We start from the raw sequence: 19,424 nt of genomic DNA on the forward strand, positions 1-19,424 counted from the left end.
CCGGAGCGCCGTCAGGCTGCCGAAGAACTCTTCTACCTCTCCGTCTCTCTTGCTGGATCAAGAAGGCCGAGATCATCGTCGAGCTGTACGTGTGCTGAACACGGAGGTGCCGTCCGTTCGGTACTAGATCGTGGGACTGATCGCGGGATTGTTCGCGGGGTGGATCGAGGGACGTGAGGACGTTCCACTACATCAACCGCGTTCTCTAACGCTTCTGCTGTACGGTCTACAAGGGTACGTAGATCACTCATCCCCTCTCATAGATGGACATCACCATGATAGGTCTTCGTGCGCGTAGGAAATTTTTTGTTCCCATGCGACGTTCCCCAACAGAAAGTACTGCTAAGACGGAAGTAATTAGGAGAGGGATAAGCGTGTTATACCCTCCAGTAGGCCATGCAGAAGCCCCCGCGGCGATGGCGGCAGCAGCGGCGTCCTCGGCGGTCTTCTTGTCGGCCTCGGCCTTCTCGACGGCAGCATGGTCGGCGTCGGTAGACATGGTGATGACGGAGACGACGCGGACGTAGACGGACGGAGGCGAGCAGTCGCGTGATCGCTCCCCAAAAACTTAATCGCCCCTCTTCCCCGTACAGGAACCGGAGAGGCGGGGTTTCGGAGGCCTGCTCTCCCGTCGACCGTGTACGCAGCGGACGGGATGGAGTCGCCGGCGGTAGCAACAGCAAGGGAACGAGCGCGTGAGGCAGATGTGATCTGATTCTCGTGACGGCTAGGGTAGGCGTTAGCCTGCTTATATAGGCGGCTGGGCGGAGAGACGTGGGCCGAACCCACGTCCGAGTCGGTAATAGCCCACGATCCGACGTCTCGGATCGTGCCGTGTCCGTTACGTATTCTTCGTTCCTGACCGACAAAAATAAGCACGTAGGTATGAGCTTGGCTCGGCTCATTCCCGCGGCGCGTCGTGACGAGGCGTGGAGAGGCGGGCGGCGGAGGAGGAGTGCGCGAGGGCTCCTTCTCTTCTCACTCTCCAATATCATGTGGAAGAGAGACCCTTATAAAGGGGTCCAACTTCTTCTCCACTAGCAGGGTGGGACTAAACTTCCCACCACCACCTTGTCATGCCACCACCTACATGGGCCCTTGGAGATTTTCTGAAATTCTCTTATGGGCCTAAGGCCCACTACTAATTTCAACAATCCCCCACCAGATCTCAAGGGCACATCGTGTTCCCTCGTTCCAATCACTGTTTTAATATAACAACATTTCAGTGAAGACCTGTTAAGGTTGAGATTCACCTAGAGCAAGTAGCTACACCCCTTTACAATTGAACAATGGACTATGCCTTGAATTGTCAGTTTGGCGTAAAGAGGCTTCACCACAAGTCTTACTAGTACTAGGCTACCGAAGGCTAACCCCTCGGGTGGAGCATATAAGTCACACTCCTGGCCTATTCATGAGTTTACTAGAGATCACCCCAATCTCATAGATTGTGACCAGCAGTCAGGCTCATATAGGTGTGTTCCTCCAAAGATCGCTTTGTAGGACAACATCTTGTTTACGCATAAGCTTTAGAACACATTAAGACAGTAGTCATCCTACCATACAGTATCCGAGAGTATTGCATCTCCAACGGAGTGGGTTAGTAAAGTTACTCTCCTCAGTTCACCACTAGCTTGTTTTCCCAGGTCCTACTTCACGGGATCTCTGATCATATAGGTTGGCTTACTGCCATGGCAACTCATGTGGGTCTCATACCCATCTCCCTCGATGCACTATCTATCACAACACGTGATAGCCCTTTAGTAAAGGGATCTACCAGATTCTTAGCCGTTTGGATGTAAGCCAACGCTATCACTCCGGAGTTTCTCAAACGTCTGACAGACTTCAATATCATTCTTATATGTTTGTTGGACTTCATATTATCCTTTGAACTCTTCACTTTAACAATAATTGTTTGATTATCGCAGTTCATAAGGATAGCCGGAACCGGCTTCTCAACCACAGGTAAGTCCATCAAGAGATCTCGAAGAAATTCTGCTTCGACACCAGATGTGTCTAATGCTGTTAATTCTGCTTCCATTGTCGAACTCGTTAAGATCGTTTGCTTGCAAGACTTCCAGGAAACAGCACCACCCCCAAGAGTAAACATATACCCAGTAGTGGCCTTCATCTCATCAGCATCAGAGATCCAATTCGCATCACTATACCCTTCAAGTACCGATGGGTATCCCGTATAGTGAAGTCTGTGGTTGACAGTACCTTTCAAGTAGCGCATAATTCTTTCAACAGCACGCCAATGAACATCGCCCGGGTTTTTAACAAACTGGCTAAGTTTGCTCACAGCAAATGCGATGTCAGGCCTCGTTGCGCTAGCTAGGTACATAAGCGAACCGATAATTTGAGAGAATCTCAATTGATCTATAGTTGTGCCTTTAAACTTTCGAATAAGCACACTAGGATCATATGGTGTTTGAGAAATTTTGCAGTCTGATATCCAAAGCGACTGAAAATCTTCTCAACATAGTGGGATTGCAGAAGTGTAATCCCACCCTCATCATCTCTCAAAAGCTTGATGTTCAAGATAACATCAGCCACCCCAAGGTCCTTCATCTCAAAGTTTTGAGACAGAAAAGACTTAACCTCCTCAATTACTTTGAGGTTGGTTCCAAATATCAGTATGTCATCAACATACAAGCACAATATAACTCCTTCGCCCCCACCATGGCGATAGTATACACATTTTTCAGCTTCATTAACAACGAAGCCAACAGATGTCAGAGTTGTATTAAACTTCTCATGCCATTGCTTAGGTGCTTGTCTCAGACCATATAAAGATTTCAGCAACTTACACACCTTTTGTTCCTGACCTTCTATCACAAAGCTGGCTGTTGCATATAGATTTCCTCATTTAGCTCTCCATTCAGGAAATCCGTCTTAACGTCCATTTGATGAACGAGAAGACCATGAGAGGCCGCCAATGAGATTAGTACTCGAATGGTGGTCAGTCTAGCCACAGGTGAATAAGTATCGAAGAAATCTTCTTCTTCTTTCTGGGCATAGCCCTTGGCCACAAGCCTAGCCTTGTACTTTTCAATCGTACCATCGGGCCTAAGCTTCCTTTTGAACACCCACTTGCATCCCAATGGTTTGCAACCATATGGACGATCAGTAATTTCCCATGTCCCATTAGCCATGATGGAATCCATCTTGCTACGGACCACGGCTTTCCAGTAATCAGCATCTGGAGAAGCATACGCTTCTGAAATAGAAGTGGGATTATCATCCACGAGGTATGCGAAGAAATCATCACCAAAGATCTTTGCAGTCCTTTGTCTCTTGCCCCTATCAAGGGTTTCCTCATCATCCTCCTCAGGATTATTATCATGTGTTTGTTCATAATATTCTATAGGAATGGTAGGCTCGGGAGTTATCTCAGATTCCTGTCTAGAAGTGCTTTGCATATCTCTCATGGGAAATATATCCTCAAAGAATGTAGCATCCCTCGTCTCCATTATTGTACCGACCTTCACATCAGGTACCTCAGATTTCACTACTAGAAATCTATAGCCTACGCTATTCTTAGTGTATCCCAAATTAACGCAGTCCACGGTCTTTGGTCCAAGCTTACGCTTCTTGGGGATCGGTACATTGACTTTCGCCAAGCAGCCTCAAGTACGTAAGTACGAGAGCGTCGTCCTTCTCTTCGACCACTCCTCGTAGGGAGTGAACTCATTATCTTTTGTAGGAACCTTATTCAGGACATGACACGGGGTCAATATATCCTCCCTCCACCATGCCTTGGATAAACCCGATGTATCTAACATGATGTTGACCAAATCAGTTAGAGTACGGTTTTTTTGCTCGGCAACCCCGTTTGACTGGGGTGAATAGGGAGGCGTCCTCTCATGAATAATGTTGTGTTCCGCACAAAATGAATCAAGTTCGTTTGAGTAGTACTCTCCACCACGATCAGACCGGACTCGTTTAATTTTCTTTTCAAGTTGATTCTCAACTTCTGCCTTATAGATTTTAAAGTAGTGTAGAGCCTCATCTTTAGTATTTAACAGATATACATAGCAATATCTAGTGGAATCATCTATCAATGTCATGAAATATTTCTTTCCACCTTTAGTCAACACACCATTCGTCTCACAAATATCAGAATGTATGAGTTCTAGTAGTGCCAAGTGTCTCTCCTCTGCAGCCTTGTGAGGCTTGCGAGGTTGCTTTGCTTGTACGCATGAATGGCACTTAGAACCTTTGTATAAAGTGAAAGTCGGGATTAAATTCAGTTTTGCTAGCCGCGACATAACACCGAAACTTATGTGAGAAAGACGTGAATGCCAAACTTCAGATTCATTAACACTCGAATGAATATTGTTCACGACTTTACTACAAAAATTTGCGAGGGAAAGGCGGAACAGACCTCTGCACTCATAACCTTTTCCAACAAAAAGTCCATATTTCGTAACAACTACTTTATTAGACTCAAAGACCAACTTAAACCCTTCTCTACACAAAAGTGAGCCACTAACGAGATTCTTCTTGATGGCGGGGACATGTTGCACGTTCTTCAACTGCACGATCCTTCCCGAAGTAAACTTCATATCGACCGTGCCAACACCAAGAACAGAAGCAGTCGCTCCATTCCCCATCAATACGGACCCTCGACCTGTGACCTGGTAAGAAGAGAACAATGAGATGTCAGCACACACATGAATATTTGCACCTGTGTCCACCCACCAATCGGTAGATTGACAAACCGAAAATACAGTAAACAAATTACCGTACCCAGATGCACCACTTTCATTGTTGCTCACAATCATATTGGCAGTCTTGGAGTCCTGCCCTGGCTTCTTGTACTTGTTTGGGCACTTGTTGGCCCAATGTTCCTCGGTACCACAATTGAAGCAGCCATCTCCCTTCTTGTTCTTCTTGAAGGGCTTCTTACCCTTCTTCTTAAAGTCGGTATTCTGTTGGACAGAATTCTTCCCCTTAGGCTTCTGGGAATTGAAATTCCTCTTATGTACCATATTGGCAACAGAAGAACCTTCCACCGTTTTTCCATGCGAGTCCTTTGCTCTCGAGTTCTGTTCAACACTCAGATGGCCAATGATGTCCTCTACTGAGAATTCATGCCTCTGATGTTTCAGAGTAGTAGCAAAGTTCCTCCAGGAATTAGGGAGCTTAGCGATTATACACCCCGCAACAAAATTGCCCGGTAAATCGCACTTCAGAACCTCAAGTTCTTTAGCAATGCATATTATCTCATGAGTTTGTTCCAATACAGAATGGTTCTCGACCATTTTCTAATCATGGAAGTGCTCCATAACATACATCTCGCTCCCAGCATCGGTGGCCCTGAACTTAGATTCGAGCGCCTCCCACAAGTCCTTGGCGACACGCACATGTAAATATGCGTCGACCAGTTTATGACCAATCACGCTAAGCACTGCTCCGAGAAACACAACGGTGGCCTCACTGAACGCCTTCTCCTGTTCAGGAGCAATCGTTCCCGTGCAGACACCGGTGACCCAGAACACATTCATAGCCGTGAGCCATAAAGTGGTATTTGTCTGCCAACGCTTAAAGTACGTACCGGTAAACTTATCCGGTTTCAGTGCGGCATCAAAGCCACTTGCCGAAAAATTCCTACACAAATTAGGTTTTTGGATTGCTGAGTAAATAGGCAATTTTTCGACTAATTTAAGCCATAAATAGATGACTAGCATGGCATTGACAGAATTAAGCACATACTGATATTAATCTAAACAGGCACGTACTACGCAAACAGTCACATGATGCTAGTAATGCTAAGACGGAAGTAATCAGGAGAGGGATAAGCACGTTATACCCTCCAGTAGGCCATGCAGAAGCCCCCGCGGGGGTGGCGGCAGCGGCATCCTCGGCGGTCTTCTTGTCGGCCTCGACCTTATCGACGGCACCACGGTCGGCGTCGGTAGACATGGTGATGACGGAGACGACGCGGACGTAGACGGACGAAGGCGAGCAGCCGTGTGATCGCTCCCCAAAAACCTAATCGCCCCTCTTCCCCGTACAGGAACCGGAGAGGCAGGGTTTCGGAGGCCTGCTCTGCCGTCGACCGTGTACGCAGCGGACGGGATGGAGTCGCCGACGGTAGCAACAGCAAGGGAACGAGCGCGTGAGGCAGATGTGATTTGATTCTCGACCGCGCCGCGCCACGATGTGGCGAGGCGGGCGGCGGAGGAGGAGTGCGCGAGGGCCCCTTCTCTTCTCACTCTCCAATAGCATGTGGAAGAGAGACCCTTATAAAGGGGTCCAACTTCTTCTCCACTAGCGGGGTGGGACTAAACTTCCCACCACCACCTTGTTATGCCACCACCTACATGGGCCCTTGGAGATTTTCTGAAATTCTCTTATGGACCTAAGGCCCACTACTAATTTCAACATCATCGATGTCTTTTGTCAAAGAAAAAGAAATAAGAGGAAGAGGAATGCACATGCAAATACATACACTTGCTACAAACCACTCGACCCATAGAGGTGTGCGCACAACAGCGCGATTAAAACCAACCAAGCGTCGGAACACCTTCTAGAAAGGAAAACGTTTGGAGCCGGCAGTCTGGTTGAACTTTCGACCGGCTCCAACGCCAGCCTGGCTCACGCGCCCACTAGACACTTCGGCCCTGTTTGGTTCATAAGTCCTAAGACTTTTTTCAGTCCCAACTTATAAGTCCTAAGTCCCTAAAAAGTTCCTACATGTTTGGTTCCTAGGACTTAACATGGACTAAAATGTTGGGTAACGTAGCATAAATTCAAAATTTTCCTACGCATGTTCAGATCTTCCTATGGAGAGACCAGCAACGAGAGAGGGGTAAGAGCATCTTCATACCATTGAAGTTCGCTAAGCGGAAGCGTTGCTAGAATGCGGTTGATGGAGTCGTACTCGTAGCTATTCCGATCTAGTGCCGAACAACGGCACCTCCGCGTTTAACACACGTGCAGCCCGGTGACGTCTCCCGCACCTTGATCCAGCAAGGAGGAGGGAGAGGTTGGGGAAGAAGTCCAGCAACACGACGGCGTGGTGTTGATGGAGAGACGAGGTCTCCCGGCAGGGCTTCGCCAAGCACCGGCGGAGAGGAGGAGGAGGAAGAGCAGGGCTGCGCCGAGAGAGAGGGAAAACCGTGTGTCTCAATGGCCAAAACCCCTCTCTATTTATAGGAGGAGGGGGAGGGCTGCGCCACCCCTAGGGTTCCCTCCCTAGGGGCCGACGGCCACCAGATGCGAGAGGGGGCGGCGGCTGGGGTGGGAGGGGGTGTGGCGCACCACCTGGTGGGCCTAAGGCCCACCTGCGCCTAGGGTTGCCCCCTCTCCCCACCACTTGCGCATTGGGCTGTGTGTGGGAGGTGCACCAACCCACCTAGGGGCTGGTTCCCTCCCGCACTTAGCCCATCTAGCCTCTCGGGGTCGTTGCCCCCCTTCGGTGGACCCCCGGGGCCACCTCTCGTGGTCCCGGTACGTTGCCGGTGACGCCCGAAACACTTCCGGTGTCCGAAACCATCCGTCCTATATATCAATCTTTACCTCCGGACCATTCCGGAGCTCCTCGCGACGTCCGGGATCTCATCCGGGACTCCGAACAACTTTCGGTAACCTCGTATAACAATTCCCTATAACCCTAGCGTCATCGAACCTTAAGTGTGTAGACCCTACGGGTTCGGGAGACAGGCAAACATGACCGAGACACCTCTCTGGCCAATAACCATCAGCGGGGTCTGGATACCCATGGTGGCTCCCACTTTCTCCACGATGATCTCATTGGGTGAACCACGATGTCAAGGATTCAATCAATCCCGTATACGATTCCCTTTGTCTGTCGGTATAGAACTTGCCCGAGATTCGATCGTCGGTATACCTATACCTTGTTCAATCTCGTTACCGGTAAGTCTCTTTACTCGTTCCGTAGCACGTCATCGTGTGACTAACTCCTTAGTCACATTGAGCTCATGATGATGTTCTACCGAGTGGGCCCAGAGATACCTCTCCGTCACACGGAGTGACAAATCCCGATCTCGATTCGTACCAACCCAACAGACACTTTCGGAGATACCCGTAGTGCACCTTTATAGTCACCCAGTTACGTTGTGACGTTTGATACACCCAAAGCACTCCTACGGTATCCGGGAGTTGCACAATCTCACGGTTGAAGGAAAAGATACTTCACATTAGAAAAGCGTTAGCATACGAACAATACGATCTAGTGCTAGGCTTAGGATTGGGTCTTGTCCATCACATCATTCTCCCAATGATGTGATCCCGTTATCAATGACATCTAATGCCCATGATCAGGAAACCATGATCATCTATTGACTAACGAGCTAGCCAACTAGAGGCTTGCTAGGGACACATTGTGATCTATTTATTCACACATGTATTACTGTTTCCTGTTAATACAATTATAGCATGAACAATAGACGATTATCATGAACAAGGAAATATGATAATAACCATTTTATTATTGCCTCTAGGGCATATTTCCAACAGTCTCCCACTTGCACTAGATTCAATAATCTAGTTACATTGTGATGTATCGAACACCCATAGCATTATGGTGTTGATCATGTTTTGCTCGTGGAAGAGGTTTAGTCAACGGGTCTGCAATATTCAGTTCCGTGTGTACTTTACAAATATCTATCACTCCACTCTGGACATGGTCCTGGATGGAGTTGTAGCGGCGCTTGATGTCCTTCGTCTTCCGGTGAAACCTGGGCTTCTTGGCTATGGCAATGGCTCTAGTGTTATCACAGAAGAGTGTCATAGGACCCGACGCGCTTGGAACCACTCCAAGGTCGGTGATGAGCTCCTTCATCCAAATTCCTTCATGAGCCGCTTCTGAAGCAGCTATGTACTCCGCTTCACATGTAGATGCTGCCACGACTTCTTGCTTGCTGCTGCACCAGCTCACTGCCCCACCATTCAACACATATACGTATCCGGTCTGTGACTTAGAGTCATCCGGATCTGTGTCGAAGCTAGCGTCGACGTAACCCTTTACGACGAGCTCTTCGTCACCTCCATAAACGAGAAACATTTCCTTAGTTCTTTTCAGGTACTTAAGGATATTCTTGACCGCTGTCCAGTGTTCCGTACCGGGATCACTTTGGTACCTCCCTACCAAACTTATGGCAAGGTTTATATCAGGTCTGGTACACAGCATGGCATACATTAGAGAGCCCACGGCTGAAGCGTAGGGGACAGAACTCATCTTCTCTCTATCTGCTGCCGTGGTCGGCGACTGAGTCTTACTCAATCTCATACCTTGCAAAACTGGCAAGAACCCTTTCTTTGAGTTTTCCATATTGAACTTCTTCAATATCTTGTCAAGGTATGTACTTTGCGAAAGACCTATGAGGCGTCTTGATCTATCTCTATAGATCTTGATGCCTAATATGTATGCAGCTTCTCCAAGGTCCTTCATTGAAAAACTCTTGTTCAAATAGGCCTTTATGCTCTCCAACATCTCTATATTATTCCCCATCAATAATATGTCATCCACATACAGTATGAGGAAAGCTACAGAGCTCCCACTCACTTTCTTGTACAGACAGGCTTCTCCGTAAACCTGTATGAACCCAAACGCTTTAATCACCTCATTAAAGCGAATGTTCCAACTCCGAGATGCTTGCACCAGCCCATAGATGGAGCGCTGGAGCTTGCACACTTTGTTAGCACCCTTAGGGTCGACAAAACCTTCTGGTTGCATCATATACAACTCTTCCTTAAGGTTCCCGTTAAGGAACGCTGTTTTGACGTCCATTTGCCAAATTTCATAATCATAAAAGGCGGCAATTGCTAACATGATTCGAACTGATTTCAGCTTCGCTACGGGAGAGAAAGTCTCTTCGTAGTCAACTCCTTGAATTTGTCAAAAACCCTTTGCGACAAGTCGAGCTTTGTAAACGGTTACATTACCGTTTGCATCAGTCTTCTTCTTGAAGATCCATTTATTTTCTATGGCTCGCCGGTCATCGGGCAAGTCCACCAAAGTCCATACTTTGTTCTCATAAATGGATCCTATCTCGGATTTCATGGCCTCAAGCCATTTGTTGGAATCCGGGCCCGCCATCGCTTCTTCATAGTTCGAAGGTTCACCATTGTCTAACAACATGATTTCCATCACAGGGTTGCCGTACCACTCTGGTGCGGAGCGTGCCCTTGTGGACCTTCGCGGTTCAGTAGTAACTTGATCCGAAGCTTCATGATCATCATCATTAACTTCCTCTTCAGTCGGTGTAGGCGCCACAGGAACAACTTCCCGCGCTGCGCTACTTTCCTGTTCGAGAGGGGGTGTAATTACCTCATCAAGTTCTACCTTCCTCCCACTTACTTCTTTCGAGAGAAACTCTTTCTCTAGAAAGGATCAGTTCTTGGCAACAAAGGTTTTACCTTCGGATCTAAGATAGAAGGTATACCCAATAGTTTCCTTAGGGTATCCTATGAATACGCATTTCTCCGCTTTGGGTTCGAGCTTTTCTGGTTGAAGTTTCTTCACATAAGCATCGTAGCCCCAAACTTTAAGAAACGACAACTTAGGTTTCTTGCCAAACCATAGTTCATACGGTGTCGTCTCAACAGATTTAGACGGTGCCCTATTTAAAGTGAATGCTGCAGTTTCTAATGCGTATCCCCAAAATGATAGCGGTAAGTCGGTGAGAGACATCATAGATCGTACCATATCTAATAAAGTGTGATTACGACGTTCAGACACTCCGTTGCGCTGTGGTGTGCCAGGCGGCGTCAGTTGTGAAACGATTCCACACTTCCTTAGGTGTGTGCCAAACTCGTGACTCAAATATTCTCCTCCACGATCAGATCGTAGACATTTAATTTTTCTGTCACGTTGATTCTCAACCTCACTCTGAAATTCCTTGAACTTTTCAAACGTCTCAGATTTTTGCTTTATCAAGTAGATATACCCATACCTACTCAAATCATCGGTGAGAGTGAGAACATAACGATAACCACCGCGAGCTTCAACGTTCATTGGACCACACACATCAGTATGTATTATTTCCAATAAGTCGGTTGCTCTCTCCATTATTCCTAAGAATGGAGTCTTAGTCATCTTGCCCATGAGGCACGGTTCGCATGTGTCAAATGATTCAAAGTCAAGAGACTCTAATAGTCCATCAGTATGGAGCTTCTTCATGCGCTTAACGCCGATATGACCAAGGCGGCAGTGCCACAAGTATGTGGGACTATCATTATCAACTTTGCATCTTTTGGTACTCACACTATGAATGTGTGTAACATCACGATCGAGATTCATCAAGAATAAACCATTCACCAGCGGAGCATGACCATAAAACATATCACTCATATAAATAGAACAACCATTATTCTCTGACTTAAATGAGTAGCCGTCTCGCATCAAGCAAGACCCTGCTACAATGTTCATGCTTAAAGATGGTACTAAATAACAATTATTAAGGTTTAAAACTAATCCCGACGGTAGATGTAGAGGTAGCGTGCCGACGGCGATCACATCGACCTTTGAACCATTCCCGACGCGCATCGTCATCTCGTCCTTGGCCAATCTCCGCTTATTCCGCAGTTCCTGCTTTGATTTGCAAATGTGAGCAACAGCACCGGTATCAAATACCCAGGAGCTACTACGAGCGCTGGTAAGGTACACATCAATAACATGTATATCACATATACCTTTAACGTTGCCGGCCTTCTTGTCCGCTAAGTATTTGGGGCAGTTTCGCTTCCAGTGACCCTTTCCCTTGCAATAGAAGCACTCAGTCTCAGGCTTGGGTCCGTTCTTTTTCTTCTTCCCGGCATCTGGCTTACCGGGTGCAGCAACAGCTTTGCCGTCTTTCTTGAAGTTCTTCTTACCCCTGCCTTTCTTGAAACTAGTGGTCTTGTTAACCATCAACACTTGATGCTCTTTCTTGATTTCTACTTCTGCAGACTTGAGCATCGATTACAACTTGGGAATGGTCTTCTCCATCCCTTGCATGTTGTAGTTAAGCACAAAGCCTTTGTAGCTTGGTGGGAGAGACTGGAGGATTCTGTCAATTATAGCATCATCCGGAAGTTCGACTCCAAGTGAAGTCAGACGACCGTGTAGCCCAGACATTTTGAGTATGTGCTCACTGACAGAACTGTTCTCCTCCATCTTACAGCTAAAGAACTTGTCGGAGACTTCATATCTCTCGACACGGGCATGAGCTTGAAAAACTAGCTTCAGCTCCTGGAACATCTCATATGCCCCGTGTTGCTCAAAACGCCTTTGGAGCCCCGTTTCTAAACTGTATAACATGTCACACCTGACCAGAGAGTAGTCATCACTCCATGTTTGCCAGACGTTCAGAATGTCCTGGGCTGCTACGGGAGCGGGAGGGTCACCTAGCGGCGCATTAAGGACATAAGCCTTTTTAGCTGCTTCAAGGATGAGCTTCAAGTTGCGAACCCAGTCCGCATAGTTGCTACCATCATCTTTCAGCTTGTTTTTCTCTAGGAATGCGTTGAAGTTGAGGTTGACGTTGGACATCTACAATATTTATAAAGACAACTTTTAGACTAAGTTCATGACAATTAAGTTCATTTAATCAAATTAAGTATGAACTCCCACTTAAATCGACATCCCTCTAGTCATCTAAGTGATACATGATCCATGTTGACTAACCCGTGTCCGATCATCACGTGAGACGGACTAGTCACCATGGTGAGCAACTTCATGCTGATCTATTCAACCATACGACTCATGTTCGACCTTTCGGTCTCTTGTATTCGAGGTCATGTCTGTACATGCTAAGCTCGTCGAGTCAACCTAGGTGTTTCGCGTGTGTAAATCTGGCTTACACCCGTTGTATGCGAACGTTAGAATCTATCACACCCGATCATCACGTGGTGCTTCGAGACAACGAACCTTCGCAACGGTGCACACTTAGGGGAATACGTTCTCGAAATTTTAAGAGGGATCATCTTATTATGCTACCGTCGTTTTAAGCAATAAGATGTAAAACATGATAAACATCACAATGCAATCATATAGTGACATGATATGGCCATTATCATCTTTGCTCTTTCGATCTCCATCTTCAGGCATCGCATGATCATCATCGTCACCGGCGTGACACCATGATCTCCATCATCATGATCTCCATCATCGTGTCTCCGTGAAGTCGTCACGCCAACTACTACTATCACTACTACTATAGCTAACCGTTAGCAATGAACTAAAAGTAGTAAGCACATGGCGTTGCATCTCATACAATAAATTAAGACAAGTCCTATGGCTCCTGCCGGTTGTCATACTCATCGACATGCAAGTCGTGAAACATATTACAATAACATGATCATCTCATACATCATACATGCAACATCACAACTTTGGCCATATCACATCACATGTCAAACCCTGCAAAAACAAGTTAGACGTCCTCTAATTGTTGTTGCAAGTTTTACGTGGCTGATTTGGGTTTCTAGCAAGAACGCCTTCTTACCTACGTGACAGCCACAACGATGATATGCCAAAGCTATTCACCCTTCATAAGTACCCTTTTCATCAAATCCAATCCGACTAGAGTAGGAGAGACAGACACCCGCTAGCCACCTTTATGCACGATGTGCATGTCTGTCGGTGGAACCAGTCTCACGTAAGCGTACGTGTAAAGTCGGTCCGGGCCGCTTCATCCCACAATACCGCCGGAAAACAATAAGACTAGTAGCGGCAAGCAAATTGACAAATCATCGCCCACAACTTTTGTGTTCTACTCGTGCATAGAATCTACGCATAGAAAACCTGGCTCGGATGCCACTGTTGGGTAACGTAGCATAAATTCAAAATTTTCCTACGCATGTTTAGATCTTCCTATGGAGAGACCAGCAACGAGAGAGGGGTAAGAGCATCTTCATACCTTTGAAGATCGCTAAGCGGAAGCGTTGCTAGAACGCGGTTGATGGAGTCGTACTCGTAGCGATTCCGATCTAGTGCCGAACAACGGCACCTCCGCGTTCAACACACGTGCAGCCCGGTGACGTCTCCCGCACGTTGATCCAGCAAGGAGGAGGGAGAGGTTGGGGAAGAAGTCCAGCAACACGACGGCATGGTGTCGATGGAGAGACGAGGTCTCCCGGCAGGGCTTCGCCAAGCACCGGCGGAGAGGAGGAGGAGGAAGAGCAGGGCTGCGCCGAGAGAGAGGGAAAACCGTGTGTCTCAATGGCCAAAACCCCTCTCTATTTATAGGAGGAGGGGGGAGGGCTGCGCCACCCCTAGGGTTCCCTCCCTAGGGGCCGGCGGCCACCAGATGCGAGAGGGGGGCGGCGGCTAGGGTGGGAGGGGGTGTGGCGCACCACCTGGTGGGCCTAAGGCCCACCTGCGCCTGGGGTTGCCCCCTCTCCCCACCACTTGCGCATTGGGCTGTGTGTGGGAGGCGCACCAGCCCACCTAGGGGCTGGTTCCCTCCTGCACTTAGCCCATCTAGCCTCTCGGGGTCGTTTCCCCCCTTCGGTGGACCCCCGGGGCCACCTCCGGTGGTCCCGGTGGTCCCGGTACGTTACGGGTGACGCCCGAAACACTTCCGGTGTCCGAAACCATCCGTCCTATATATCAATCTTTACATCCGGATCATTCCGGAGCTCCTCGTGACGCCCGGGATCTCATCCAGGACTCCGAACAACTTTCGGTAACCTCGTATAACAATTCCCTATAACCCTAGCGTCATCGAACCTTAAGTGTGTAGACCCTACGGGTTCGGGAGACACGCAGACATGACCGAGACACCTCTCTGGCCAATAACCATCAGCGGGGTCTGGATACCCATGGTGGCTCCCACTTGCTCCACGATGATCTCATCGGATGAACCACGATGTCAAGGATTCAATCAATCCCGTATACGATTCCCTTTGTCTGTCGGTATAGAACTTGCCCGAGATTCGATCGTCGGTATACCTATACCTTGTTCAATCTCGTTACCGGTAAGTCTCTTTACTCGTTCTGTAGCACGTCATCGTGTGACTAACTCCTTAGTCACATTGAGCTCATGATGATGTTCTACCGAGTGGGCCCAGAGATACCTCTCCGTCACACGGAGTGACAAATCCCGATCTCGATTCGTACCAACCCAACAGACACTTTCGGAGATACCCGTAGTGCACCTTTATAGTCACCCAGTTACGTTGTGACGTTTGATACACCCAAAGCACTCCTACGGTATCCGGGAGTTGCACAATCTCACGGTTGAAGGAAAAGATACTTGACATTAGAAAAGCGTTAGCATACGAACAATACGATCTAGTGCTAGGCTTAGGATTGGGTCTTGTCCATCACATCATTCTCCCAATGATGTGATCCCGTTATCAATGACATCTAATGCCCATGATCAGGAAACCATGATCATCTATTGACTAACGAGCTAGCCAACTAGAGGCTTGCTAGGGACACATTGTGATCTATTTATTCACACATGTATTACTGTTTCCTGTTAATACAATTATAGCATGAACAATAGGCGATTATCATGAACAAGGAAATATGATAATAACCATTTTATTATTGCCTCTAGGGCACATTTCCAAATGCCCACTTTAAGTCCCTATAAGTCCCTCCTGTTTGATTTAGACGGGACTTAAAGGGACTTATAAGTTATAATCCCTAATGAGTCCCTGTAACCAAACACCCCCTTTGTTCCACGCGAGACATGTGTAAATGATGAGGCATGCGCGTCTGTTTTTTCCTTTTCTCTTTCTTCAACCTCCAGCCAGTTAATCCTTGTGAGGTGATGCATGCGTCGTCCATATCTGTTGCAACCCAATCTCGCCGGCAAGGTCACCGTTTCCGTCTGCATTTATCTCGTTGGTAAGATCGTCGTCCACCGCACGAGCCGGCGATTTCCAGCTCCAGCAGTTTTGCTAGCTCCGGTGAACGAGTTGCATAACTACGACGACGTGGAACACCCAAAGCATGAGAAGCTGCGACGATGGCGTGCATCTGACATGGGGATGTGATGGGAGAGGACATCACCGGAGGTGCGAGCTACAACCAGCATCACAAATTGCTACAAGCGGCTTCTCGTCTGGCTACAACAGGCGTGTGTTTTGCTTCATGCAACCGTGAAGATGCATCCCGCGGAAGAGAAAAGCTACAACTCACTGACCATTTTTCTGCAAGCGGCAAAGGTGAAGTTCTGGACAGTGATGGTGAGCATCGGGGCTGCGACGACCGGCAATGAGCCGTGGAAGCGGCAACATCATGCGCGAGAGTTGCAATCGCTCGTGAAAAAGCTACAACCAACGCCTATTTTTAGTGCATTAACGATTGTGAATTTTTTGGCCGGCGAGGCAGACGACTGCTACTGACGACGAGGAAGATGCATTCCGCAGAAGAAAATGCTGCAATCGGCAACAAAAAAAAGCTACAACCGACATCGCAAAAAAGCTTCAACCACGACAACATATGCTACAACCATATCGCGGTGGAGTTGCAACCGTGACTCATTTTTCCTGGAACCGATGACCGCGGCGAGCACGACAGTCACCATGGCAAGTATTTAGAAATCCCGGCGTGTTGCAACCATCAATCGACGAAGCTACCATTATCCACGTTGGAGCTGCAAGCGGGGGGTGGGGCGAGGGTGGAGTTGCGTCTGGCCGGCGATGGATCTACGCGGTCCGCAGCGGAGCTGCATATCGCTAGCGTGGGACGAGCGCGAGGCTGCCGACGAGCGTCACGGTCGTTTTTTCTCTCTCTCTCCAAGCGTGTGCGGGGAGGAAGGAAGACGATGACCCAACCTGCGCGTTAATCAAGACCTTTAACCTGCGCGGTAATCAAGAAATTTCGGTCGGCGCCTAGTAATGTAGTAGTATAGTTATTAAATGACATAAAAAAATCATGTTACCCTAGTAATCTACTAGTAGTAGTTATAAAATGACATGCTAAAAGTATGGACACCGTTGGAAAAAGTATAAAAAAAGTCTCAAAAAGGCCGCCCCATAGGGACTTCTTTCTTTAGTCCCAAATACCCCTTTTAGTCCCTCCTGTTTGTTTTACGTGGGACTAAAAGAGATTTTTTTAGTCACTACACCAAAAAGTCCCTGTAAACAAACACCCCCTTACTGCCGCCACCCCGGGGACCGGAAGGTGTTCGTTTTAGGTTCTTTTATCACAAACCAGCGCCTATTTTTAGTCACTACAACGAGCGCTTATGTTTAGTGCATTAATGATTGTGAATTTTTTGGCCTGCGAGGCAGACCATTGCTAGTAGCATACCTACGACGAGGAAGATACATCCCGCAGAAGAAAATGCTGCAATCGGCACCAAAAAAAAGCTACAACCGACATCGCAAAAAGCTTCAACCACGATAACAGATGCTACAACCATTTCGCAGTGGAGTTGCAACCGTGACTCATTTTTCCTGAAACCGATGACCGCGGCGAGCACGACAGTCACCATGGCGACTATTTAGAAATCCCGGCGTGTTGCAACCATCAATCGACGAAGCTACCATCATCCACGTCACATGGTCGGCGGCGGATCTACGCGGTGGCTGCATATGGCTAGCGCGGGACGAGCACGAGGCTGCTGACGAGCGTCACGGTCGATTTTTTCTCTCCAATTGTGTGCGGGGAGGAAGGAAGACGATGACCCAACCTGCGCGTTAATCAAGACCTTTAACCTGCGCGTTAATCAGGAAATTTCGGCCGGCGCACCGGCGCCTAGGGGTGCCCAGAAACGGAGGGTGAGATTAGTTTACTGCCGCCGCCCTGGGACCGGAAGGTGTTCGTTTCAGGTTGTTTTATCAGAAACCGGAAGGTTCCAATCCTGGCGAGCTTTGACCCTGAGGTCACCCATGACACCGCTAACCACCCGTACATAGGCAGCCTCGAACCGATCCTCGACTTCGCAGCAATTTCCTCCCCGCCATGCCATGCACCGTCTCTCATCCTCTGTACGTATAAATGCTCACGGAATGGGCCGAAGCTCGTCACTCATCACTTCCACGAAGAACTTAACACAGCAAAGTTCATCCATTCTCAACTCCCAAGAAACAGAAGGCGGCATCGGCGGCTGGTGGTCCACGGCGGGGTGGCGCCGGAGCAGCTGGTGCTGTTCGAGGCCGACCTCTACGACCCCGCCAGCTTCGCACCGGCCATCGCCGGGTGCAGGTCCGTCTTCCTCATCGCCACGCCGTTCGCGGACGGCGCCGCGGAACGGCCGTGGCCGCGGTGCCCGCCATCCTCCGGCAGTGCGAGGAGTACGGGACGGTGAAGCGCGTCATCCACACCGCGTCCATGTCGGCCGCCTCGCCGCTCACGGCCGGCGGGTACAAGGAGTTCATCGACGAGTCCTGCTGGACCCCGTTCGACGTCGACTACCCTCTCCGGAGCGCGGACTTCGACGTCGACGTAAGTGCCGGTCGATCTTCTTCTCCTTCCACGAGCCAATTTGGTCGCCATGTATGTCAACTTGCACTTGCAGTGGAAATCATGGTCATTCGCGTGCAGAAGTACATGCTGTCGAAGCTCTTGTCGGAGAAGGAGCTGCTGAGCTACAACGACGGCGAGGACCCGGTGTTCGAGGTGGTGACCCTGCCCTTGGGCCTCGTCTCCGGCGACACGCTCCTGGGACGCGTCACGGAGGCGCTGGAGGTGGCCGTGTCGCCGGTGTCCGGGAACGAGCCCCGCTTCGGGTTCATGAGGCTGCTGCAGACGGTGGCGGGGTCGGTGCCGCTGGTGCACGTGGACGACGTCTGCGCCGCGCTCGTCTTCTGCATGGAGCGGCCGTCCCCAATCTCCGGCCGCTTCCTCTGCGCCGCCGCCTACCCGAGCATCCACGACGTCGTCGACCACTACGCCAGCGAGTACCCTCACCTCGACCTCCTCAGAGAGTAAGCATGCATCATCGATTCTTTCTTCTTCGCCTGGAATCTAGCGAGAACTTGCATGAGATTGATGTGATCACGCACGTCAGGACCGAGGAGGTGGCGAGGGTGCAACCTGAGAGGAACAAGCTGGGGGAGCTGGGTTCCAGGTACAAGTAGGGCATGGAGGAGATACTGGACAGCAACGTTGAGTGGGCAGCGAGGCTGGGGCACCTTGATGCATCCAAGCTCACCGCGCAACACAAGGATGTTAACCCAACTAACTAGTGATATTGTGTGATTCATTAAATCATTAATAATTCGGAAATGCAGTCCCTTACACAACAAGGCAAGCGATCATGATGGTCTGATTTTCTTATATACTCCCTCTCTTCTTAAATACAAGTCTTTGTAGAGATTTCACTAGTAAACTACATACGGATGTATATAGAAATATTTTAGAATATAGGTTCAATCATTTTACGTAGGTAGATCTTTAGTGAAATCGCTTAAAAAACTTATATTTAGGAACGGAGAGAGTATATGCGTGTTGTGTTGTTTCAGAATTCACATTCATATCATTGGACGAACATGTACTGTGATGGAGATGGGAG

The 19,424-nt window shown here is 48.7% G+C and overlaps 1 pseudogene; it reads left to right on the forward strand.

Moving 5' to 3' along the window:
- Positions 1-17,872: 17,872 nt before the first annotated feature.
- On the forward strand, positions 17,873-19,160 carry LOC123408279 (annotated as a pseudogene).
- Positions 19,161-19,424: the final 264 nt, after the last annotated feature.

The sequence above is a fragment of the Hordeum vulgare genome, chromosome 7H (genome assembly GCF_904849725.1).
Source record: "Hordeum vulgare subsp. vulgare chromosome 7H, MorexV3_pseudomolecules_assembly, whole genome shotgun sequence".
In the NCBI taxonomy this organism is placed as follows: Eukaryota; Viridiplantae; Streptophyta; class Magnoliopsida; order Poales; family Poaceae; genus Hordeum; species Hordeum vulgare.